The following is a 27,766-nucleotide window of genomic DNA, read 5'->3' on the forward strand; positions in this document are numbered from 1 at the left end:
GTGATCGCGATACTATTACTCGGTATAACAATCAGCAAGTTTACAAAGCAGATAAGAAATAGGCTAGCATGCAATGCACAATCTAAAGTTCTCAAACTAATTGTCACAATTCAAGTCAAGTAGCATAGTATGGCGGGAAAGATATAATCACATAGAAGTACAGAATAATCGCAGCAACGAGTAACAATAATGAGGCACGATAATGGATAGAAAATACGAGAATACAATTGGCAAAAGAAGGCAAGAGATATTATAGTTAGTCGGAAAGCAAAAGATATTATAGTTAATCGAGAAGCAAAAGATATTACAATTAATCGGTAACAAACGATATGACAATTAATAGAAAGGCAAGGATTACAAGTCAGTTAGATAATTCGATATTTGAAGCGAAGTCAGAAATAATCAAGTATAGCGAAATAATATAAAACAGGTATGATAGAAATTACGGAAGAAATTACGATAGAAATTACAAGAGAAATTAGAGAAATACGTAGGTTCTAGCTTGCGATATATGCGATACGACGAAATATTATAATTATGATGAACAAGAAATAGATATCTTGACGTGTCAAGAACAGGTATTATAGAGGGCAAAATATTATAATGCGATATATTACAAACTAGAGATCTACGGACAAACTACGTAACAGCGGTATTAGCAAAGAAAGCGATGAAAAAGGTGTTATTCGGTACGGCACAACACTCCAATGTCAAAAGAGAACAACGGCTATACCGCGCAGCGATATAAGATCGCGCACGCGGTACGCTTACGATATAATTCCTCCAAGATATTCGATAATAATTGAATCAGAAAGATATTCGATAATATTCAAATCGGTAACATATTAAGAAATCAAAGAAACAATATTTGAGAAATTATAACAGAGATACAGAGAGAAAATAGATATCAGATAGCGAGAAGCGAAATAAGAGACAAAATTAGAGACTTTATAAGCTAATTGATTTAACAATCACTCCTGAGAACGATAAATCAGAGATTCGAATAAAATACGGTGTTCAGAGATATTTTACGAAAGCATAAGTAAGGCGCTGCTAGTCAGCGATATCAAGAAAATCATTCAAACGAGATAAATCAAGGAAATAGATAATAGTCACTACAAATAATAGTAAACTAACCAGTCGCGAAATTACTTGCAATATTCGATAATAAGGGAGAGAATAAGATAAGAGATAAGAAGAGAATACGATACGAGCCCACGCGGCTCACGCAGAACAAACTGCGAGATAAAAGAGAGAAAATCGATAATAGGTAAGAAAAGAGAGAAAAAGATGTAAAGCAAGTAAATTCGTGGCTTCACAAAATAGATAGAAGAAAAACCTCACTTACGAAAATAGAAGATAGAACAGAGATAGGCGGAGAAGCAGGCAGTCGAAAAGCGGAAAGTAGAAAGCACTGAATCGTTAGAATACGTGAGCAGAAAATAGCGATAGTAAAGTAACACTGAGTGTAGCGAAAGCACGTCTGTAACTAGCGATAGCTGGACGTAGAATGTGAAGAGACGAGCGGCGATCCTGACGATCCCGGTCGATTTTCGGCGAGATTTCATCACGTGATCCTTTTCCGGTGTTCGGTGATCGATAATTGGGCCAGAGGGTCACGTGGTACGGGTCAACAGGTGTAGATGGGCGATAGTCCATTCCTGGGTGTCTCCTCCTCCCACGTTGTCCTGTAGAGAATTATCGATCCGTCGAGCGATATGTGGGAGGGCTATGGTCAGCTGCTTGCGGTCCTCGCGAGAGGGGAAGGTCTACCCCTCACGGTGTTGCGGTATCGATGTGTGCGAGAGATCTAGGAACGACGACGAGAAGAATGATCCTACTCACATTGTTGCGGTACCGATACTTTGCAGAATTCGAGATTGGTGCGTCGTCAACTTATGCAGTGCTAGTACTCCCCGCGCTGACTATCTCTCCGGTACTGCAACTCGGTGCGGGCCCTACGGCACTGTTGCACCGAGCCTTCCTGATGGTGATGATTTACACGCAGGGTTCCCATCCTTAAGACCATCAGTCCGGCGTGGTCCACCACGGTTTCTCGGGCTTGTCCTCACGATGCAGTCCTTCGATAATCGTAGGTTTGTAGACAGCTACGATTCTGCGGTATAGTAGGCGAGACAGTAGATATTATGCTGGTTCAGCTCCAGGCTGATAAGTACCGCGACGGGAGGCTTGATTGTGTTTTTGACGCACAGCCCTGTACGTCGTCTACGATGCATCCATGCGGCAGTGGCGTTCTAGCGATGGTTCGGCTCCTGGCCGATAAGTCTAAATGATCGGAGGTCTTCGTTGTGCTTCACGCACGACCCTGTACGCAACCTAGGTAGGCATCCATCTGAAGTTGACTTTGCGGTATCCGATCTGTTGCAGTTGACGATAGTTGGCTGTTGACCCGGTACGTGACCTTGGCTTCGCGATATTCGGTTCCCTCGGAGCGGTGTCGCTGAAGGTAGCTCTCGTAGTGTGATACAGAGATAAAAAAAAAGACAGGAATTAGCTTAATAATTAAGTCTCACTTAGGAATTAATTAGTTGTTCTTTTTGGAGTATTGGCCCCAGACGTGTTTTCGTTACTTTTTACGACATTCTGAAAATAAGGAGAGCGATATTCAACCCATGTGACGGGGTATAAAATACCACGTCACAATATATATATATATATATATTTTTAGTGTGTTCGTAGTGTATTAGATTTATTATACAATTTTTATAATTGTATAATGGTAAGTATTAAACCAAGAAGTAATGAATGTAACTTTACTTAAAATTGGTTTACAGTGCATAGAAGATGCAACTGGTGGGCTGATATCAGTAACCACAAAATCGCAACCTAACCTCACCTAACCTAACCTTTTTTTTTTTTGTTTTGGCGGCGACGAGAAAATCTTTAAAAGACATCCGGATGTTCTGGTTGTCCTCGGATAGTGCCGGATTTGTACCGGCTAAAACCCCTCCGCCGCCGCCCTCGCCCAGGGCGAAGTGGAACCGCTTTCGCATTACTTCGCTTCGCCCCTGTGGCCGGCCAGTTCTTCGTGACCTCTCTCCGCCTCCCTCAGCGTGGCGTGAGCTATCTCAACCCGACAGTCACGCCTCAGTCAGCCCTTTCTCTTTCTCCACACGTCACTCGGCGTGGGCAGAGTTCTATTTGCGCGTAGCGTCCAATTTCACCTGCCCCGCCTACAGTCTTAGTCATTTATAATGTTTATGTCATGTCTTACACTTCTTAACCTATAACTACCACCTGTCCACTGTTGTTCTGAGTCATGCAACACTACCTTATTATTGTTTTTTGGGGGGGGATGTCAATGCGCAAAGCGTCCAGATCCACCCCTTTCGTCACCAACTTCCACTCACACTACACTCATTCACCTCGCAGTCGTTTACTTTGTGAATTGATGCCGTTGCGTCACCAGCATATTGCTGGCCGTCGACATGTTGGCCGTGCTGCGAGCCGCTGTCCGCCCCGTCGTATCTGTATTCAGCCTCCAGTGCGAGATGGTCTCCCCGTCAGCTACCGTCGTCCTGTAGTGCGGGAACATTCTACTATGTTCATCCGCGCTCGCGCAGCTGCAGTCGGCGGTGAAGACCACGCCGTCCAGCACTACCACATCCAGTCCTGGCGGCTGCATATTTAGCGGGCTGCAAGAGTTCTTGAACAACTGCGGGCCCCCGTATCGTCGTTTGAGGTAAAAGATGGCCCGGTTGTTACCTATGTAATTGACGTCTCCATAAGACATCCGGACCTCCGCACCTCCACCCACCGGTCTTGCAGCCCTGGTCGCTGGGGGTCCCCTAGGGATCTCCTCCGCTGCATGCTCCTCCGCCAGTTCCATGATCTTGTCATGTTCCGTACTGATGTCGCCAGTCACGGATCCAATCGCCATCGTCTCCTGGAGGTTTCCCGCACTTCTAAAACAGACGGTGTGGCTGTACCGTAGATCGCAGCCACACCCCGTTCGTCGTGCAGGCCCCCCTAGGTCCGTTCTTCCGGTTCCTTTTTCTCCTCTCCTTTCCCTTTCGGCCTCCTCTTTCTTCCGCAGGACTCGTCCTATGTATGTTTTCACGGCCTCCCACTGGTTGGACCCTTGCAGCATTGCCCGGACCACCTCCCGGATGTTTCTGGCTGGCCCGGTCACGCCTCGCATGTCCTCCCTCCACAGTTCCCATGCCGGGCACGCAAACCATGTGTGTTCGGCGTCATCAACCTCGGCCCCGCAGTGGTGGCACCCAGGTGTCGCGTCTCTACCGATCCTACTCAGATAGGCCCCAAAGCAGCCGTGGCCAGAGAGGCCCTGGGTTAGGTGGAAGTCCATCTGCCCGTGCCTTCTCTCTCCCCAAGGTATAACCGTGGGTATCGCGTCTCTGGTCCACGCCCCTTTCTCGCTTTTTCTCCACTCCTCGTCCCACATGTCCATGGTGGTCATCCTTGCCTCGCGTCTGGCCCTTGCCTTGGCCAATGCACTATTGCACTCCACTGCCGAAATTCTCTTCCGCTCGTCCACCATCAAGTGCAGTGGGATCAGGCCCGCCAGCACCATGACCGCTTGCGTCGATATCGTACGATAGCCTGTAGATACCCTCAGCGCACACGTTCTTGCTACTGCATCCATCCTGTTCTTGTTCTTCGCTACGTTCATGGCCTCGGCCCAGACGGGAGCTCCATACAGTAAGACTGAGTAGGTTACTACTGCCAGGAGCCTACGCTTGACGTAGGATGGTCCTCCAACGTTTGGCATAAGTCTGCCAAGTGCCGTAGTCATCCTCATGGCTTTGTCGGTTGCCCTCACCACGTGCTCGGCGAAGTTGAGCCTTGCATCGATGGTGACGCCAAGGTACTTTGCACTCTTCGCTGGCTCTACCGGGTGTTCCTTGACCAGGATTGGCCTCACGTCAAGCGTTCGTCTCCTGGTAAGAAGCACCACTTCCGTTTTCTTTTCGGCTATGTCCAGCCCTCTTTCCTTAAGCCAGTCCCACACACTGTTGACTGCCTCGTTGGTCGTTACCTCCAGAAGGTCCGTCGTCTTCGCCGTCACCAGCAGCGCGATGTCGTCCGCGAAGCCTATGGTAGTCACTCCCTCCAGCATCTTCATCCGGAGCAGACCGTCGTAGGCTATGTTCCACAGGAGTGGCCCGAGGACCGACCCCTGAGGGACTCCCGCTGTGAGTCGGCGCGTTCGCTCACCCTCGCTAGTGCGGTACAAAAGTAGCCTATTCTCTAGGTAACTTTCGACCATCGCCAGGAGGTATGCTGGTAAGCCGACTCTCTCTCTTAACGCTGCGATGATTGTGCCGTGCCCCACTGCGTTGAAGGCGTTTTTGACATCCAAAAGCACCATCAAGCAGGGGGTGGCAAACCGTCCCTTCTTCACGTTAGCGCGCCTTGCGATGTCGACAACTTCCTGGATAGCCTGAATCGTCGACCTGCCCTTTCTGAAGCCGAATTGCCGTCCGGCCAGTCCTCCAGTCTCCTCCAAGGCTACTTCCAGCCTGGCGTGGAGCATTCCTTCCATCAGCCTTCCCGTGGTGTCGATGAGGTTTATGGGCCTGTACTTCTGGGCCTCGCCTTCTCCGGACGCGCCCTTCGGCAGAAGAACCAGCCTTCGGCGTTTCCACCTGTCGTGAAAGTGGCCTTCCCGGAGGCATTCGTTAAATGCTCTCAGGAGCACCTCCGGGGTGCTCTTTACCACGACGCGCAGCGCTTCATTCGGGACCCCGTCTGGCCCCGGCGCCTTGCCTCCCTTCAGCCTTTTGGCCGCTCTCCACAGCTCCCGCCTAGTGAAAGCCTCGGGTGCCGTGTAGTCCCCTCTCTGTTGCACGGTTGGGTCTGTCCTGCGGCGTGGAAAGAACTCCTCGAGCGCTCTCTCAATAATCTCCGGATCTTCAGGCTGTCGGGCAGGGCCCAGCTTCTTCATCACCAGCTTATATGGTAGCCCCCATGGGTCATCGTCCACGGTCTTGATGAGCTCCTCCCAGCATCTCGCTTTGCTGGCCTTTATCTCCGCCGTCAAGATCTTCTTGGCGGCCTTGAAGCTCTCCAAGCTCTCCTCCCAGCCTTCGCCCTTTCTGCGCGCCCTTTGCATCGTTCTTGTGCACTGGAGGCAGGCTCTTCTCAGCTGTGCGATCTTGTCTGTCCACCAGTGCACCTCCGTTTTACGTTTGTTCTGTCTTTTCCTTGGCATAGCCGCGTTGCAAGCTCTGGCGATGGTTGCCGTCGTCCTGTCTACCTCGGTACCTGTCGTGCCGCTCCTCCGGTGTTCTTCGCCGTCCCTCAACGCCGCTACCATGGCTTTCCTGTCGAGCTTCTTGGTTAACCAGCTTAAGCTGGCCTGTCTCAGGTGCTGCGGCCTAGTCGTCGGGGCCCGTGTCCGCGTCACCTACTCCATCTTGATGTAACGATGGTCACTCAGGCTTTCTTCATCGAGGACCCGCCACCTCTGCACCTCAGTTAGTACGGACGAGCTGGCCATTGTGATGTCAATCACTGACCTAGAGCCCGTACTCTCCCTGGCCCAGGTGTGCGTGCTTCCGTCGTTGAGGGGGTGGAGGTCGAGCCTAGCCATAAGCTTAGCCACTGCTCTTCCCCTCTCGTCCATCTTGTCCGAGCCCCATAGCGGGGACTTCGCATTGAAGTCGCCAGCCACTAGGACTCTACCACCAACTCCACTGACCGCTTCCTCGAGTTCCCCTAGCCGCGTCTCAAAGTCACCGATAGTGATATTGGGCGAGAAGTAGCAGCTGAAGAGGCTCGTTTTTGCGGTCCGGGTCCAGACGAAGCCATCTCTCCGCTACCCCCGAGCTCCAGTGCGCCCTTGTAGCAGCGCGTGGTGGGTAGCGCCGCTTTCCCTGTCCTGTCGATGAGCCAGCTACCCTGTCTACCCGCTTGGCCGGGTTCCGACACCATCAAGATGCCGGCTCCCTTGGCGGTGGCCGTCTGATCCAGGAGATCCTGCGCGGCCCGACTCCGATTGAGTTTTACCTGCAGGATACGAGTCCCCGGCGCCCCCCTATGTTGCTCCTCGTGAGGCATCATGGCGTCTCGCTGCCTGGCCGTCTCCGGAACTCCACCCCCATTGTACTGGGTGAGAGGAGCACCGAGTCCAGCACCTTTTCGCTTCTTCCCTGGGTCCTGGGAGGCTCCACCATGGCCAGCCTGTTCTGGCGGAGTTTCGCTTTCTCCAACTCTTTGCGGAAGGCTTGGCATCCGCCGCTCCCTGCGAAGTGGTCCGCCCGCGCGCCCGAACTAGCGCACTGGGGGCACTTTGGGCTACCCTGGCAGTCCTTCTCCGTGTGTCCGTTTGCTCCGCATTTTCTGCAGGCGTTTGAGTGGTCGATACCTCTGCACTTCGTGCTCCTGTGGCCGAAACCCTGGCACCTGAAGCACCTGTCGACGATGACGCGCTCCCGAATTCTGGAGCTGGTCCAGCCGATCTTTACTTTTCCTGCTGCCAGGGCTTTGCGCGCCGTCCTCTCTGGGAGCCTAATCAGCGCGACCTGGGTCCCGCTGTATCCCTTCCTCATCCTCACCTCGCTAACTACGTCCGCCTTCAGAACTTTGTTTAGGGCCAGTTTAACCTCGCTTGCCTCGGTGACGTCGTCGATGTCCCTGATCTCGATCGTCATCTTAGGCTCTAGGGTGGAGACCTTATTCTGCTGGCCCAGAGCCCCTGCTACCGCGTCCCTTAGGGCCTGCACGCCACCGCTGCCCTTCCTCAGCTCCACCAGGACGTCGCCGCCCCTGGTCTTCCTTATGGCGGCTACTTGGGCTCCTGCCTTCTCCGGGTCTACTTGGCCCTTGACTTTGCGGAGGACCTCCGCGTAGCTGCTCCCTCCCGCGGTTTTTATGAGGACAGCATCTGGCCGTATAGGCTTTCTGGTCCCCACTTTGAGCTGGGCCTGCGCGCTCGCCTCTGCCGGCTTGTCGCTGATCCGCTTGGGCCGACTTCTCCTCACCACCTTACTCCACTCCTCCTTACCCACTGGTGGTGCCACTGCCCTTGAGTTTTCCGGGCACGGCCTTTTTTCACTTGCCCTGGCACATGGAGAAATCTGCTTTCTCTTGGCCGCGTTCGGCGCCGTCGGCTTGGGGCCCTCGGCCGCCAGGGCTGCTCCCTGCCTCGCCGCTTCCTCCGTCGGCGTGCACTTGCTCGCTGCGGCCGCTGCGGCCTGCTGCTCCTTGTCTGTTGTTTTGGCCATTCCTCCCTTGGCCCAACTCCAACTCCTCTCCACCTACCTTACTAGCACACTGGCCTTCGCTACCAGTTGCCTGATAGCGACGTGGGAGTTCCTGTGCTCCCGCGTGAACTTGAGCGCTTCCTCGATCACGCTGCTCAGGTTTGCGATAGCTTCATCACCCCTCCCTCCCTCTTCGCCCTCTCGCCGGTTTGTGTCCCTTCTGGGGACGGCCGCGAGGTTGAGACTCATCGTGAGTCCCCCTAGCGCTCCACCTGCTATCGCCCGTTCCAGGGGTTTGGCCTTGGGTATCGCTCCCTTGCCGCCCCCTGCTTTGCCTGCGCCCCGACTGGCATCTTCTTTGCCGCCTGGGGCTCCACGAGGTTAGTGGACTCTCTGGCCTCTGCTAGTTCGATTTCCGCTCCCTGCGGCGTGATCGGCACCTTTTCCCTCTCTTCCTGGCCATTGACAAAAGCAACCAGCTCCCCCGTTGGTGTAGACGGGGGTGACCTTGCAATGCTATCCCCTCTTGCGGAGGGATCGAACGTCGTCCCAGGGTCAACCAGGAACTCCTAAAAATTCATCTCCTCTCCAGCTCGGTATTTGTTGTTTTGCGAATCCATATTATGTATTTTTTATGATTTACGACGGTTCGGCCATCATAGCAGCTGCACCGCGGTGCAGCATCTATCCCCGCCGGTGAAGTCCCTAGTTCCCCTCGCATGAAAACTGCTGTCAGTTTGTCGGGTGGTCGGCCCTATCCATGCGAACCCCCCTGTCCCCCCCGCTTCCCAGTCTGCCGTCCAGGTATTCCCCTGCCACACTTCCGAACAGGTTAAGCTCCCTTCCGGGTCAGACTTTGCCGGATTTACCCTACCAGACTTCGAGTATGACAAAATACGGACCAGGTAATCCTCCACACACGCGCCCGCGCCCCCAGGTTCAACCCCCGGCTGGGCTCCAGCAGCCTCGAGGAGCGGTTTTCCCACTTTGGGCCCGTGACAGTGCGCCACTGCAGCCCGGTAAAGGTACAAACTTCACTCGTGGCCCCGGTCAGTCGGTTACTACTCCTTCCTTGGTTAGTCTCCGAGGAATATCCGTCGAGAGCACGACCGCGTCCCATTCACTCATCGCCATGCTCACACTCATTTACACTTTTGGCTGTCGTTCAGTCACTCCCCGCTCCCCCGTGGACCAGACTAGCTTGGTTAACCCTTGCCAGCTTTGCTCCACAGGATCGGCACGGAAAGGCTTAAGCCCCACACCACGACAAGGAAACAGCCTCGTGGGGAACCTAACCTAACCTAACCTAACCTAACCTTTTTTTTTTTTTCTTTTGTTTTGGCGGCGACGAGGAAATCTTCAAAAGACATCCGGATGTTCTAGTTGTCCTCGGATAGTGCCGGATTTTTACCGGCTAAAACCCCTCCGCCGCCGCCCCCGCCCAGGGCGAAGTGGAACCGCTTTCGCATTACTTCGCTTCGTCCCTGTGGCCGGCCAGTTCTTCGTGGCCTCCCTTCGCCTCCCTGAGCGTGGCGTGAGTCATCTTAAACCGACAGTCACGCCTTAGTTAGCCCTTCTTCGTCCTCCGAACGTCACTCGGCGTGGCCAGAATTACGCGCTTAGCGTCCAATGTCCTCTGCCCCGCTCACACTTTTTTCAGTTTGTCACTCTGTCTTGTTCTTAACTTAACATGCTTGGCGCTCGGGCGACTTCGCACAAGTGTCCTGTCCACCAACCGCCTCCGTGCACCTTAAGTTCTATCTACACTACACTACTACTGCACTGCGTTAGTCACATGCTCTGCCTCGCCAAATATTGTTTTACAAAGCAAGCTTAGGGCTGCTCAAGGGTGTCTTTGCACTGGTTGTCCCGTACACCCCCTCGCTCGCCAACACCATCACCTTTGTCCCCTTCACCAATTAGCAAATATACCAAGTTAAATGAATCCCGCCACCGCTTACCTGTTTACTCTGCGGCGCGTCGTTCACTTCTTCTCCTTCTTTCGGCCTCCTCCTTCGCGCGCAGCACTGCTCCGGCGAAGTCAGCCGCGGCTTTCCACTTCTCCGAGCTTCCGAGAATCGCCCTTACCAGGTCCTGAATGCTTTTGGCTCGTCCCGTGGTTCTCCACATTTCTTCTCTTTGCGTGTTCCAGGCCTCGCATACAAACCAGGTGTGGTTCGCGTCATCCGAGGCCTCGTCGCAGTGGTGGCATTCCGCCGACTCTTCTTTTCCGATGCGATGTAGGTACGCCCCAAAGCATCCATGTCCAGTTAACCCCTGTGTGAGGTGGAAGTCCATCTTGCCATGTCCTCTGTCTATCCAGGGCATGACCGAGGGTATTGCGACCCTCGTCCACGCCCCCTTGTCCTCCGCGCTCCATTCCTCGTCCCATTTCTCGACCGTCCGCTCCCGTTCGTCGCGCCTGAGCCTGCCTCTGGCAAGCTTGCTCAGCCTCCCTCCTCCCGTCTCCGCATCTGATATTCTTTTGCGCTCAGCAGCCAGGAGGTGCAGGGGGATTAGTCCCGCTAGCACCATGGCGGCCGGCGTCAAGACCGTGCGGTACGCTGATACCACCCGGAGGGCGCAGGCCAGTTCAGGGCGTCGGCCCACACCGGAGCTCCGTACAGCGCCACGGAGTAGGTGACGCTCGCCAGGAGCCTTCTTCTGCCGCTAGCCGGGCCCCCGATGTTGGGCATAAGCCTTCCGATGGCCGCGGCCACACCCATTGCCTTGCTGGCAGCCTGTTGCACGTGCTCAGCGAAGTTCAGCCTAGCATCGATGGTCATTCCAAGGTATTTGGCGCTTCCCGTGGGCGCGACCTCGTGCCCCTCGACCGAAATAGGGTTGACCTTCAGGGTGTTCCGCCGCGTGAGCACCACTATCTCCGTCTTCTTTTCTGCTAGGTCCAGTCCTCTCTCAGTCAGCCATTCCCAGGCACTGTTGACTGCTTCCGTGGTCTTGGCCTCCAGAAGGCCAGTCGTCCTTGCCGTCACCACCAGCGCCACGTCGTCTGCGAAGCCCACGGTGGTTACTCCATCCGGCATTTTCATGCGGAGAAGGTCGTCGTACGCCACGTTCCACAGCAGCGGCCCGAGGACCGACCCCTGCGGCACACCCGCTGAAAGCCGACGGGTTTTTTCTCCCTCGCTGGTACGGTACAGAAGCAGCCTGTCTTCCAGGTAGCTCCCGACCATCCCGACGAGGTACGCCGGCATGCCGTTCCTCCTTTCCAGCGCGTCCAGTATGACTTGGTGCCCCACTGCATTGAAGGCGTTTTTGACGTCCAAAAGCACCATCAAGCAGGGGGTAGCGAAGCGACCTTTACGCTCGTTAGCCTTCCTCGCGATGTCAACAACCTCGTCGATGGCGTGGGTCGTGGATCTGCCCCTTCGGAAGCCGTACTGGTTGTCAGCTAAGCCCCCAGACGCGTTGAGGGCGGCCTCCAGCCTGGCATGCAGAAGCCTCTCAAGCAGCTTCCCCGTCACATCGATCAGGCTGATGGGCCGGTATTTTTGCCCGCTTCCCTCTTTGGCCTGTCCCTTCGGTAGCAGGACCAGCCTCTGCCGCTTCCACCTCGGGTGAAAAATCCCCTGTTGTAGGCACTCGTTGAACGCCCTGAGCAGTGCCTCCGGGTAGTTCTCCGCGACCACTGCCAGGGCTTCCCCAGGTACGCCGTCGGGGCCAGGTGCCTTGCCTCCGCTGATCCTCCTAGCTGCGTGGTACAGCTCCGTCAAGGTGAAGGGCTCGGGGTGGGGGCCAGCTACGGCCGTCCCGAGGAAGCTCCTCTCCGACTGCCTGTGGACCGGAAACAACTCGGTTAATATGTTTTCCACGGTCACCGGGTCGACCGGCTGCCGAAGCACTCCCAGCTTCTTGGTGACCAGTTTGTACGGCAGCCCCCACGGGTCCTCATCCACCGCCTGCAAGAGCTCCTCCCAGCACCTGGCCTTGCTGGCTTTGATCTCGTCTCTGAGGTCCCGCTTCGCCGTCCGGTAAGCTGCCATGCTGGCGTCCGCAACCCCGCCTTTAGCTCGTGCGCGCTGAGCTCGTCTCCTGGCGCTTACGCATTCCCGTTGAAGCTGGGCGATCCGATCGGTCCACCAGTGCGCGGCGAGCTTGCCTCGAGGGGGCTTCCTTCTTGGCATACCTGCGTCGCATGCCCTAGTGATGGTATTCATCAGCGCATCGACCTCCGAGTCGCCGGTATCTGTTGGACGGCTCCCGCGTTTCCGCTTCTCCTCGGCGAGGCAGGTCACCATGGCCGCCTTGTCGAGCTTCCTGGAGACCCAGCCTGTTGTCCCTAGATAGCCTCCGCTTCCTCGCTGCGTCCGGTTGCTCGAGCTGAGCGCCCACTCCATGTAGATGTAGCTGTGGTTGCTCAAGCTCTCTTCCTCCAGGACCCTCCATTCGCGCATCTCGGCTGCCACGCTAGGGCTGCCAACCGTGATGTCAATGACCGACTTCGAGCCAGTAGCCGCTCTCTTCCAGGTCGGAGCTTCCCCCGTGTTGATTGGGAAGAGATCAAGCCTGGCTAGAAAGTCCGCCACGATTCGGCCCCTGTCGTCCCATCTCTCAGACCCCCACAAAGGTGACTTCACGTTGAAGTCGCCCGCTATGAGGATTCTGTTACCCACTGCTCTGGCCTGCGCCTCCAGCTCGTCAAGTTGCCTCTCAAAGTCCTCGATCCTCGCGTTGGGCGAAAAATAGCAGCTGAAAACATAGGTCTGGTTAATTTCAGCCCATACGAAGCCCTCACTTTTTCCACCCGGTGTTATGTTGCCAGTGAAGTTTCGCGTTGCTGCGATCGCCGCATCCCCCTTACGGTCGGGCATCCACAGTCCTGCCTTGCCCGTGCTGCTAGGCTCGGATACCAGCAGGATGCTAACCCCCAAGGCCGCCGCGGTCTGCGCGAGAAGGTCCTGGGCGGCTCGACTCCTGTTCAGGTTGACCTGGAGTATGCGTGCACCAGGCGTCCTGCTACGTGCGGAGCTGTCTATTACGCGAGGCATTGTGCCCACACTGATCCGACCCTCCTTCGGAACTCCACCTCGCGGTTGCTGGGAGAAAGAAGCGCTGCTTCCTGCCCAGCATCTTCCCTGCCACCAGTCCTCCGGGTCTCCGGGGCCGAGTTCCTATTGTGCCTCACCTTCGCCTTCGTCAGTTCTTCCCTGAACGCCCTGCATCTTCCACTCCCTGTAAAGTGGTCGGCCCTCCAGTTATTCCTGCTGCACAGTACGCAGGTTGAGCTGTCCTGGCAGTCCTTTTCCTTGTGACCCGCCTTGCCGCATCTCCTACACGCGTTGGAGCAGTCCACGCCCACGCACTCCCCGCTCTGGTGGCCGTATCCTTGGCACCGGAAGCACTTGTCCACGGTGACTCGTTCGCGTATCCTACAGATACACCAGCCTACCTTGACCTTACCAACGGCCAGGATCCTTCTGGCCGTTCGCTCCGGGAGCCGTATTAATGCGACCTGGGTCCCATTGTACCCTCTCCTCATCCTCACTTCTCCAGCACATTCGACTCGTAGGGTGCTGGTCAGCGCCTCCTTCACTTCGCCAGCCTCGGTGACATTGTCAAGATCTCTGACCTCAACTGTGAGCATAGGCTCAAGGGCTGCCACCTTGCTGCCTTGCCCTAGTGCCCCCGCCACTGCGTCCCTCAGGGCCTGGACTCCACTGCTGCCCCGCTTCAGCTCGACCAGGACGTCTCCCCCCCTGGTCTTTTTTACCGCGGAAATCTGGGCCCCGGTTTTTTCTGGGTCCACCTGCCGCTTGATCTTCTTGAGGACCTCGGCGTAGTTGGCCGCCCCACCCGTCGTCTTAATGAGGACCGCGTCCGGCCTCACCTGCCGCCGCGCCGGCCACCGATCTTGAGCGCACCCTGCAGGCCCTTGCTCTGCTGTGCCTGCTGCTGTTGCTGTTGTTGTTGCGGCTTCTGCCTCTGCGGTGCGGAAGCCCCTCCTTTCCTCTTAGGCCGGACTCTCTTGGCCGCTACCGTCCAACCCACCCCGTTCTCAGTGGGGCGAGCCGCCTCAGCTGCCCCCTCCTCCATCAAGGCTGCCTCCGGACATGGGCGCTTTTCTGTTGCGCCGGTACATGGGGAGGTCTGCTTCCTCTTCGCCCCGCCGGTTGATCCATCCGTTTCCCGGGCCAATTGCGGAAGAGCACCTTCCAGTTCTGCCTCCGTCTGAGTGGACGTCGACGCCGTTGCTCGTTCGGCGGTGTCCCCGGATCTGCTGAGCTCCTTCTCCGCCCAGCGCCACCCTCTCTCCACCTGCCTCACCAGCAGTGCCGCCTTGCTAAGTCCTTCCTTCAGGGAAGCATGAGCGTTCTTGTGCTCCCTGGTAAAGCGGCACATCTCCTCAATCGCCTCGGCAAGAGCAGCGACAGCCTCCCGTGCCTTCCTCTGCTCGTCTCCTTCTGCATGGGCCGGGGACTTCTCAGGCGCCCTCCCTAGGCTGAGGGTCATTGCCATCCCTGCGAACGGCCCACCCCAGTTGATTTTTCCCTCCGACCTAGGTTTTGGGATTGCTCCCTTGCCCGACGTCGCCCTTTGGTCTACCGATGCAGCAAGGGAGACCAGATCCGCCGTTGGTGTTGACGGCGGTGACCTCCCGATACTATCCCTTATTGCAAAGGGATCTCCGGCGAACTCCTCCGAAAACCTCTCTCCTCCATTTGTGTTTGTTTTGTTTAAATCCATATTATTATTTTTTTTGTCTCAAGACGGTTCGGCCATCATGGCAGCTACACCGCGGTGCAGCATCTATCCCCGCCTGAAGTGACCCTAACCCCCTTCGCATGGAAGCCGCTGTCGGTTTGTCGGTTGGTTGCTCCTATCCATGCGATCCCCCCTGTCTCTGACACATTCAGTCCTCCGCCCGCGGATTCCCCTGCTAATCCGAAACAGGATAGGCCGCCGGTCGGTTTAGACTCTGCCGGATTTGCCCTACCGGACTTCGGGTATGAGGAAATACGGACCAGGTAATCCTCCACACACACGCCCACGCTCCCAGGTTCAACCCCCGGCTAGGCTCCAGCAGCCTCGAGGAGCGGTTTTCCCACTTTGGGCCCGTGACAGTGCGCCACTGCAGCCCTGTAAAGGTACAAACTTCACTCAAGGAATATCCGCCGAGCGCACGACCGCGTCTCATTCACTCATCGCCATGCACGCACTCATTCACACTTTTGGCTGTCGTTCAGTCACCCCCCGCTCCCCCGTGGACCAGACTAGCTTGGTTAAACCTCGCCAGCATTGCTCCACAGGATCAGCACGGAAAGGCTTAAGCCCCACACCACGACAAGGAAACAGCCTCGTGGGGAACGGCTATAACCTAACCTCACCTAACCTAACCTAACCTTTTTTTTTTTTTTTTTTTTTTTTTATATCGCTGGTAAAATGCCTTATGCTCACCCTGAGACCTGGCGCAACAGGCCTCAGGGTAGTGTGGGACTCACACCCACTAAAAAACCAGCGCCCACCCCGGTGCAGCTGGGGGGCCCCCCGGAACCGCTCGAGGCATAACCTCGGGGAACCCCCCTGCACCACTTCGCTTTCGCGTTACCCTACCCCGTTTTCCCCGGATTTGCGCTATCCCTTTCCCCACCCAGGAAACCCCCCCGCCCACTCTTCGCCAGAGGGGCGCTACCCTCCCGAGTGCGGGTGACCCCTTCCCCCAGCTGCGGCTGACGCTTCACTGTCATAGAGCCGCCCAGCGCCGTAGGGGTTCCCGCTACAGGTCGGATTTGTCCGACTCTTCGTCCCTGCGGGACCGGGGGGACACGGCACAGTCCAGCCCTCCGTCCACCGTCCCAGGGGAACGGCCCGAAGAAGAAGAGAGGGCGTAGCGGAGCGGCCCTAACCCTAACCAACCCTAGCACCCAATGACTCTAGTCTGGCACCAGCTATGCTGCTCCACGCTCTCCCTGGCTCGTCCCGTGGGACGGGGCGGAGGCCGACCAGCACCCCGCCCCGCCGGCCCGACTGGGCCCCTTCCCGTCTTAGTAGACCGCGGCCGCGACGCCGTTGCCCACCCTGATTCCCTGCCACCTTTTATCTGGTCGTTCTGCGGTCAGCCTCCGGAATTGGTATCGCTTGAAACCTGTGCCGCTGCCAGCGCGCCGCGCCTCTGGCGTTCGCGCTCCGCCACCTCCTTAGCTGTCATAACTACGTCCGCGAACTTGGATACAGCCGCCCACCCCCGCTTGTCCTGGGCCATCGCATGGACCAGGTCTCCCAGTGCCACCCCCTGCCCGATTGCGCTCTGTAAGCCTTCTCGCTCCGCTCGCCATGCCGGGCACTCCACAACGGTGTGATGCGCCGTGTCGATGCCCCCCCCACAATGCTTGCACGAGGGGTCCGTTGCCCTACCGATCCTGTGTATGAACCCCTCAAAGCATCCGTGGCCCGTCAGGATCTGCGAGAGCCGATATGTCATTGCTCCGTGTTTCCTGGCGAACCGCCCCTCCCAAGACCCTTCGATCGCTTCCCTCAGTAGGCCGCTCGGGAGTCCTGGCCTTTTAAGGTCCTCCCTCCATTGCGCCAGTACCGTCTTTCTCTCTGTCGCCATGGCGCGCCTCAACCCCTCATCGACAACCGTCCTTGCGTTTTGCCGCTCCCGTACACGCCTGCAAGTGCGGGCCCGCGTTCGAGCGACCAAGGCCAGTGGTGGGGCCCTTGTAAGTAAGGACCCCGCCACCAGCGACACCGTACAGTACGCCGCTGCTACCCTCGTATTTATTGACCGCTGGATTCGCCGCAGCGTCCGCTCTGCCGCCCGCGAAATTACGTCATCGCCCCAGACCGGTACGCCGTATAGCACCACTGAGTGCAATACGCTAGCGTAAAGACGCGTCTTGGGTTCTGTGGGGCCCCTTAAATTTGGCATCAGTCGAAAAAGGGCCCGCGTCAGCCTCGCTACCCTGGCCTCCACCTCGGCAAAGTGGTCCTGGAAGGTCAATTTCCTATCCAGTATGATGCCCAGGTATCTAATTGACCCTCTTAGTTCCACCCGCTCGCCCTCCACCCTCAGGCACGGTGCTACTCCGCTGCCTCGTCCGCGACCACCCCCGAACGCCATCGCTTGGGTTTTTGTGCCCGAAACCGTCAGCCCCATCCGCTTTATGTGCCGCACCACTGTGGAAACCTGAACATTCGCCAGCACGATCGCGTCAGTCATTTCCGCCGCTGAGCTGAGAACAAGGGTGTCATCCGCGTAGCATATAATATCACACCCTTGCTCCTTACGGACCCGTAGTACCCCGGCAAAGCTGAGGTTCCACAGGAGTGGGCCCAGAACCGACCTCTGCGGAACCCCAGCGTGCACCTGCCATCGTCCCGTCACCCCTTCAGGAGCGGGGTACACCACTTCGCGACAGCTGAGTTAGGACCCCACGATCCGTCGCAGGTAGCCTGGTATCCCTTTTTCCCGCAGGGCTTCCCTGATCGTCCTCCATGGTACGCTGTTGAAGGCATTCGCGATGTCCAGCGAGACAGCGATTGCTATACCGCCTCTCGACAGCGCATCTTTGGCGAAGTCTCGCACTCGCAGCAGGGCATCACTCGTCACCCGTCCTTCCCGAAATCCGAACTGACCCTCTGACAGTCCAGCCACGTGGTTGGTGCTCATTCAGTCCTTTAGGCGGCCCGCCAGGACCCTTTCCAGACCCTTGCCAAGCTCGTTCAGCAGGCAGATGGGCCTGACCTTCGGGAGCGCGTCCGCAGCCGCTTCACCGCCTTTTGGAATAAGCACAAGGCGCGCTGTCTTCCACTCCCGCGGAAACTTGCCCTCATAGAGGCAGCTGGTATAGCCCTTTGCAATAAGCCTTAGCATGGGGTCTGGGACCCCCACCCAGACTCTTCCCCTCACCCCGTCACACCCCGGGGCCGTACTCTTTTCTCCGCCCTTCTTGAGGGCCGCCCGGACCTCCTCCAGGCCGACCCCCCATTCCGCTCTCCAGGTTTCCTCGTCCTCGTCCTCCTTCTCCCCTTCTGCTTCCTGTTCATCGTGGCCCCGCGGGGTCCTTTGAGGGTCTTGTGGAAATAGGGAGGTTAGTAGCCGTCCAGTCGATGCCGGGTCTAATGTCTCGGTGAGACTCGCGGACGGTCCACGTAACTTGTTTAGGACGACCTTGTAGGGCCTCCCCCAAGGGTCACTCTCCACCGTTTGGACAAGGTCCTGCCAGGCACGGGCCTTTGCCGCCTTGATCTCGTCCTTCAGCCTTTTTTTCGCCGACCTATAATCGTCTTGCCTCGATGAGGCCGCCATATGGGTGGGGTCGCTCCTTGACAGGAGTCGCCTCGCCCGAACGCAAGCCCTGCGTAGGTCCGCAATCTCTTCGGACCACCAATGGGCCGCTCGCCTGCGGGTGCGGGGTCGGACCCGAGGTGCCGCCGCGTCGCAGGTGTTAGGATTTTACTAGGGAACTTGAGTTTACAGACGGAGTAAGCGAGTACAAAAGCTTCTAAATAAAGGTTCAGGAATAAACAATCATGTTAAGCTCCAAATAAGGGTAGAAATAGAAAACATGTAAATTGCGTAACTCAGATAGCGATTTATTATAGCACATAGAAAAGATAAATGGGACAGCATTGTGCATAACAGCAGCAACAGCATTATTAATGTTACACCCAACTTGTACCGATACAGCATGAATCAATAGCCAGGATGTATGTATATGATACACCGTCATAGCAGAATAATAACAAGTACTTAACTCACGTGTGGTGCCGCCGCTACTCAAGGAATGCCCCTGCTCGGGCCATGCTAGCGCTTTTATACGTTTCGCGTGACCATGACGCCCGATATTCGCAGGTACACGCACCATATACCAATCACAATGATGCCATATACAAGTTATTTGAAACCAAACTATAGTTAGTATGAAACATCATTCCATATACAACCATTGTTATTATTAGCATTTCTACTTCGGAATTCATGAGATTGAAATAAAAGAACATCATTCATAGTTTGTTTACATTTGTAGGATGTGTACATCATAGTAGGAGTATTACGATACATTTTATATTCTGTTACGGCCATTCTGACGTGTACTTTGCTTCTCAAAGTACCTTATATATTAACATAATTATTATAGCGTCATTTCGACATCACCCTATGTTTGTAGCATCTTTCTGATACTGCCTTGAACTTATAATGTCTTTCTGACATTTTACCTAAAGTGTCTTTCTGACACCATCTTACACCTAGCTGTCTTTATGACGCTTTTTTTTTCGTGATCATGAAATCTAAACCTTAACTAAACCATTCAATAAAGTAAACTTAGAAAACGCATTATTAGGGATGATTCAGAATGGCATCTTCAACAACAGCATTTTCATCTAACCATTCACCTGGCCAGTATCTCAATTTTTCTTTGGCTGCAGTTAAATTTCTCAAATTCCCTATTCCTCTAAGCGAGTAACGATCATGTGGGAGTAGTGAATTAATTTCGTAAGGTCCCTTATATTTCAGACTCAATTTATCATTTCTTCTATGATCTTGGTTAACATAAACTACATCACCAACTGCAAAATCCTGATTATTGCGCCTGAATTTATCAAATCGGGATTGAAATTTTTCTGCAACACTAAGTAGTTTTTGTTGAGCTAATTGTCGTTCAGATCGTACATCGATATTGGGTTCAACTGTGTCAAGATCACTCAATCGGGACTGAACACATGGAATATTTGCATCACGACCGACCAATAAGCGAAGTGGGGTAAACCCCGTGGATTTTTGAACTGTCGTATTTATTGATTGCTGAACCCTCCATAATCCGCTTGGCCAATCTGACGCACCATTACAAGCAGTATTCAACATGTCACAGATGGTTGCCACGTAACGCTCTACTTGTCCATTACTTCGAGGTGTACCCGTGGCAATCAAGTGATGCTCGATTTGCAATTCTCTGAACAAGGAACGAGTTCGATGGTAGTTGAAATTCGTTCCTCTATCAGTAACTACTCTAGATGGTGCCCCAAATATAGTAACAGTATTTCGAATCAAAGGCACCAGATCCTCAGCCCTTAAAGTCTTGTAAGGTTTTAATAAACAAAACTTGGTAAACCCGTCCACCAAAATCAAAATGTATCTGAATCTTTCATCCGTTTGTGGAAAAGGCCCTGTGCAGTCTAAATGTATAGTGTGGAATGGGACAGCATTTTTTTCAATAGGGTATAATAAACCTTGTTTGGGCCCTGTGTGTGTTTTTCGAGTTATGCAAATTAGACAATGTGATATGTACTTTCTAACGAAAGTAGCCATGCGAGGAAACCAAAAATTTTCAAGGATTTTATGTAAAGTTTTATCAAAGCCGACATGGCAATTTTTGTCGTGAAAGAGACGTAAAAGACAAAGTCTAGACCCCCTCGGAACATAAAATTTGGGATCTGAATTTGGTTGAACTGTATAACATAGTAAGTTGTTACGCATCAAATACTGGTTTGGATCCAATTCACCTGACTCTGTCTTTTCTATGAGAGTCTGCGTTTCTGGATCGTTTCTTTAAGCGGCCCCTAACCAAGATGGATCGTCGTTAATCAAATTCATTTCTAAATTTCGACTAAATTTCGGATTCAGAACGGGTTTTGTGGAGGAATCCGCAGAATTTACAACAGGGTTGCGGCTTAGGTAATCTAACATGATTAATGAATTTACCCTTCCTATATACAATTTCAAAATCAAAGTCTTGAAGATATGTCCACCATCTTGCAACCCGAGGGGACAAATCCTTTTTGCTCATTGTAGATTTGACAGAATTGCAGTCAGTGATAATTAAGAATCGTATAGCCAAAAGGTAAGTTCGGAAATGTTCAAGTGCATTATAAATTCCCAATGTTTCCAAGTCATAAGAACAATACCTAGATTCGGCAGGCGTAGTTCTCTTACTGAAATACGCTACAACTTTTTTAGTATTACCAACCCATTGGATCAACATAGCCCCATATCCCAACGAACTGGCGTCGGTATGTACTTCGGTTGATAGTTCGGGATGGAAAATAAATAACAAAGGCTTTGATGTTAAATGCCGTAGGACGAAATCCCTAGCCGCATCCTGTTCGGGACCCCACTCCCATTTTTGTTTATCTTAAGTCAATTTTGTAATACACGCTGTGCGGGGTGAAAGATCGGGAATAAATTTTCGGGAATAATTTGCTAGGCCCATGAATTGACGTACTTGTTTTACAGTTGTGGGGACTGGGGAGTCTGAGAGAGCCGATACCTTTGATTCGCTAGGTTTAACTTTTCCTGGGATATACCGGGACCATCTCTAAGAACTAAACAGGAACTGCGCATGCGCGAATTTAAATCCGCCGTCCGTGCAGTCTGGCCACCCCGAGACCCTGCTGTCAAACTCTGTTTCTGTCGGCGATGTAGTTCACATGCATTTTTGAGGTTAGAATCTCAAGTTATTGAGATAGTCACTTGGAAAGGCTTGGGAAGCATTTGTTATTGAAAATTGATTGTTCAAAGAACGGTCGGAATTTAATGCTGATGCTCTTTGAAAATTCGTCCTATTCGATTGAAACAAGAAATCTGTTCAAATGTTGGGTGCTTGGAAGAAACGAAGCAGGTAGGTGGGGACAATTTATTCAATCATTTTCATTACTTCATACATTAAGAATAACAATGAAATTTTTTTCTTTCAACAGAAAATACAGCCAAAATAATAGCATCTCTGCTGTTCGCTGATGTCTTCTCTTCCCATTCAATTCATGACGCATGCAGAGATCATCGGCCACTTTTGCTGGTTGGAAAAGGAAGTTGTAGATCTTACGGTTTCTTTCAATTTCAAATCTAATCCGAAGAGTAAAACTCAGAAACATTCTGTGACACAAGTTAAAAGTCAACATTTTCAAAATGTGCCTCAGTAATTAACTTTAAGGATAATCATGTTTTAGAGTGATGTTCAGAACATTCATATGAAAATATTGACTTATCGGATTCAACATTGTACCCCTTGTTCCTTTGAAACAAATGAATATCTAATTTTCACTGAAGTTCATGAAAATATTTACTTAAACCTAAATCCAATACAATATCTTGTTCATAGTGCTCCGAACATCATCCAGTAACATAAATATCCGGAAGGAATCCCTCTGTCGCAGAAACCGTTATAAGGATCTTTGTTTCTAACTTATGCCACTGGATAACTTTTGCATTGCAGATTTCATTTCCAATCTTAGGATGGGATTTTTTGTTTCAAACAGTATTAACATGGGATGCAGAATCAATTGTAATAAATGGAGATTCACAAACTCTCAGTTTCAATGAAGGACCATTGTAAGAGTATAAAATTGAATCTGGTTTCAAGCTTTCAATAAGTTACCGGATGACTCCCTGATAAAGATTCATCATAAAAAAGTTAGCCAGCAAGTAAGTCCTATTGTAGACAAAGTGATCATTTGTGCGTGTACTAGTAAGTGAATGCATTCCTTAGACCTTGCCGGGGTTGAACGAGGCTCGAGCACGGATGATAGCTGCAACTAGCTAGTCAGATGATACTGTCGATTAATATTGACTTTAAGGACATTTTCAACTGAAGTTATCCAACATTTTTAGATTGAGATTGGTTCAGTTTACACATCAAAATTCATCCTCAGAATCTAATTTAACACTTGAAACACTATTCATATGAATTGAATACCAAGAGAGTGAAAAATAAAATATCAAAACTGCCGAAAATAAAATTTGAAAAATAATTCGGGCCAATAATACTGCTTGGATTACAATGGTGCACGGAATGATTGCTCTGTAAAATTAGTTAGCAGCAATTGTTGAATAACAAACTTATTACTATTGGCTCCATAGATCTAAAATGATGGAATATTCAAACACCATGATCTGTAGCGTGTCGTGCTCTTCAATTTTGCCACGACTGATGTTTAGAAAGTGGCGATGACCAAAAGAAATTCCTTCGGATACCTGTTGTCTAATGGAACAACGGAACAACCAGGTTCGATGGTTGGAACGGTGGCACCAATCGAGAAACTAGGGTCCTAGCCACCAAAACGTTTTGACCATCAGGTAAGGTATGATTTTCATCCTATTATCCAAACTTGAAACTTCAAGTCCGTCAGAACAAACGAATTTTATCATTGAATACATGTGAAAATATTGTAATATGCAAATATCATAGTATCAGAAATTTACTCACACGCTTCGACGCCTGACAACTTTAGTCTCGCTTCGATGATGGTTGTTTCCCACCTGAAAATATTAAAAGATATTATCATCAGACAAGAGCTTCTAATTGTTTTGAATACCACTAATTTTCAATAAATTGCGACAAAAAAACGAATTGCTACTTTTTGTACTCCTAAGCTTTGTGTTTCAAGATACACTATTTCTTTTATTCCTTGTTACTGATTACGAACAACGTCGTTCATTATAATTAAGTGCAGGTACTCAGTCACACAGTATAAATCCGGGGAATTTTCTTCACTATAATTTTCTTCACTATAAGTTCATTATAATTAAGTGCAGGTACTCAGTCACACAGTATAAATCCGGGGAATTTTCTTCACAGGTATGATACCGGTACCTAATTAAACGGCAGTTTGACCCCAGCATTATTGTACAAATGACTCATAAGTGAGGAGTAGGTATAGGACGGTGATAATTCCTTCAGCATGAAATTCCCGTTCACCGATTGGCCGGCTATAGATACGAAATTTGAAAAAGCCCCACCCCCATCAGGGTTAAAAGCGGGACCCCAGCCGAACTCAGGTCAGTAAGGCCCATCCGTAGGAAGCAATCAACCACAGCTTGCGAGCCAAGCGAGGAGAACGATAAATCTTCGAAGTGTAATACGATACAAATAATTGGAGGAGATAATATGGACGCACAGAGCCAGCCTGATTCGACGACGGTCCCAGCAGAAAAACAGGGCCGCCAAAAACTGGCCTTTTGTGTGTGGGAGTACCTCCTTCACGTTAGGGCGAAGGAGACGGCGAGCTCTTTCGTGTCGGAGATTAATTGGGAGGATATCAGCCTCGGCAACTTACCGGGCTTCCTCAATTCGTGGTGGAACAACATTAGAGAACTTAACTGCGCGCCTCCAAGCCGCTGCGAGCCCATCGTGAACTGCGACAACTACGTTACCGACGGTGTAAGGTCCGAGGGAATGCCGGGACTCCCCGCTGGATCCAGTGCGAACGACGGTCAGCTGACACACGCGCAGACGCGGTTCGTGCCGGCCCAATTCACGGGCCCCCAAATGCCGGTGATTCAACAGGTAATTAGAAACTCATCTCATTACGAGTCACTTTGCCTATTTAAGGGGATGTCGGATTTCTGTCAAATAGGGTAAATCTCGTTTACAACTTTATACTTTGATACTTTTGAATTTTCCTATTGGAATTGGTGTTGAAAAACTTAACTCAGTCCAGTTTCTCCGCAGAATTTTGCAGAATAATCGTGAGCACAGTATTATATAAATATGAACGTTTATGAAATTCAATTATCTTTACAAATGATGAAAGCTTTTTTTTATTGGAGAGTAACCAGTAACCGTATATTGAGGACTTATATTTTTTGTTTGAAATGACGGACCGAAGCGTGCCTTCCTCGATCTACAAAACCAAAATACGTTGTCATTGTTACAAAAACGGAGTTGATTTAATTGGCAATAACTACTGTGCGATTATTTCGTAAAATTATTCGAAGAATTTGGAATTAGTATACTTTTTTACATGTTATTCAGATGAGAAAGAGTCACATGTAATACGGCAGCTCTTACATTAGACTAAGATGAAAAATTCTTTGATACTTCGGAAAAATTTTTACTTCTACAAAAACTCACAATTTGACCACGTTCCAAGAACAATATAAGAATCAAATGCCCTCGTTTAAAATTGTCTAATAAGCATTTTTTGAAATTAAACTTCCTTATGAAATACGACTTATTAATATGAATCAACAAGAAAGCAGTTCTTCACTCTAATTGAAGTGCCATAAACGATTCCGAGCAGTCCCCTTGTGATCTTTTTTCATAAATACTCAACTTAACAGACATTTTTTTCACCTTTCTTGATTAGGTTTCCGCTGCGACAAGTGCTCAGATCACGGGTGATCAGTTCGGTGGTCAGCCACAGGTTAACATGCCAATACCGTGGAACGGAGCGTGGGACTCAACGACCCGCCAATTGGGCCCGATGCGCCAGCGCCAAAGGCGCCGGCGTGGTCCCGCTTATAGGGCCCTCGACACGGCCCTTCGCTAGGCCGTCGGACGACTGGTAAGCCTCCGGCTCGGTCGATAAGTTATCGTTCGGTGATTCAGGCTCCAGCGCATAGGCAATGCAGAGTTCACAGGATCCAGGGAGCGTGGGAAATTCGTACCGGTTTGTGAAGCAGGAATCATCGTGCGACTCATGTCGTTAGTCCCGTGACACTCAAGTTTCTAGCTTCGGCACCATTGCCGATAGAACGAAAACGGGTCCTTTGAGTCAGCAACTATTCGCAAGATCAAGGAAAGCATGCGGGAGAAGGAGAATTAGTTAATAGAATTAGAATACGGCTATTGTTGGACTCATTTCTACAGATTTCTGCTTTATCATGTGAACTTCGTTAATTCCAATTTACCGAGTGATTCATTCTATTCATTCGTAATGTTATTACGCCTGATTTCCAAAGATCTCTAACCGTTGTAGGCGATTTGAAATGACTTTCAAGATGGATAGAATTATAGGAAATCATAAGAAATTACTCAAAATCACATTGAACGTTGGAACATCATTGGAATTCAATGGAAATCAAATGGTGATCTGGAAATAAACGAAAGGCTATCATAACGTAAGAGTTCGCAGGATGTTGACGAATTGAAAACATTTGCAGTTCACCGCAACGACTCACAGTGATTTTCTTGATTTTTAATGCCCGCCACGGATTTCTTTGTCTGCACTGATCTATATCGTGTCATTTCAACTGATTCGCAATGATTTTCAACGATTTTAGTAATCCGAATCGATTCCTTGTGGTTTCATCAGATGTTTAATTGCAAGTCGTGTAAGGTTTTTTCAATTTTTTGGTGAACATGGCTCCTCAGTTATCAGTATAATGTAACCACCCAACAGTGTTTCCTTAATTTTTTCTTGACAATTTTAACGAATACGATAGGCAATCGATTTGTTTCACTACAATGAAGTTCCTAGACTTGTGCGATCATATCTACGTACTTTTTTCTTAATCATAAATGTTATAATGATTGTCACCTGTTACGGTACAGGGGGACGGTAGTCCATGTACCCACCCGAGGTATTGGTTCGGGTGCGATTTTTGTTGGTTCGTAGTCGTCGCCGTCTTTGTTCAGGGTACTGAAGGGAAAGAACAATAATTAGAGAATGATTATAACTTTTAATTTGATTTGGAAATTGGGTGAAGTCGATGGGGAGTAGTTGAGGTGATGTTTTTGGGGAGCGGGAGTTTAAGCTAAATCTTGGAGGTAAGAGCGTTGGGATACGAGTGAGGTTTTTGCGTGAGAAAATGAGCGAGGATCCAGGCTAGAGGGGAATCGAAATAGCAAGGTAAGGGTGATAGCGAGTGGTGTAAGGCAAGATGGAAATAGGATGACAAGATATAGAGTGTGGGAACGGCAGGTAAAGACGAGCGTCAAGAAAGGTTGGAGAAACGTGAGGCGGGACGTCAGACGTAACACGCCCCCCCTTCGGAAAAAACATTCGGTGAGGGCACAGAGCCGAATGTTCGAAGGAAAACCGAATTTTTAGGTAATGTACCGACTCACCTACGAAAGATTACAATATAGTTTGCCTTAAAGAGTATAGCGCCTAGGGTTAATGCGCGTTTGAGCGGGTTAGTATACATTTTTAGCAGAAATGTTTTTTTTTTCTTTTTTAATGTAACAATAGATATGTTCTTATAGTTTAAGTGTGTAATAGCTACATAACCGTGAAAGGGAAATTACAATCATATTAAATTCAGAATTTTAGGATTATAAAGATACAATTATATTTAAATTATAATTTTAGGGTTTTGGTTGTAGATAATATAGATACAATCAAAGTTGAATGACAATGTCAGAGGTATAATTGTAGATAGTACATATACGATAATAGTTAAATTATAATTTTTAGGGTTTTGATTGTAGATATTATAGATACAAGTCAAAGTTAAATGACAATGTCAGGGGTATAATTGTAAATAGTATATATACGATTATAGTTGAGTTATAATTTAGGGGTTTTGATTGTGGTACGGCATACGGTTATTATAATAGCGTGATTTGAGACATTTTTATTGAACGATATTTGGGCATAACAATGGGTATGTTCTTATAAATCTGTAGTAGAGGGCTTAGTCTGTCCAGATGAAGAGGGAGTTGGAAGTAGCGTCAAGGCTCTGATCGCGGGGCAGTTTACGTGGGTGTTGTCGTAGCTTGGACATTTCCATCATTTCAATTTGTGAATGAGCTCGGGGCATTAACGAAGTATAAGGAGCCAGGTCCTTAGGGAATGACCTATTTTCTAGGTGAGGGTGGGAAATGGCATGGTGGAAAAGGATTTGGGGTCTTGGATGACGTGAGTCGAGGTTGTGGCGTGTCCACCTGGATTTA

This window comes from Diprion similis, chromosome 11 (assembly GCF_021155765.1).
Source record: "Diprion similis isolate iyDipSimi1 chromosome 11, iyDipSimi1.1, whole genome shotgun sequence".
NCBI lineage: Eukaryota > Metazoa > Arthropoda > Insecta > Hymenoptera > Diprionidae > Diprion > Diprion similis.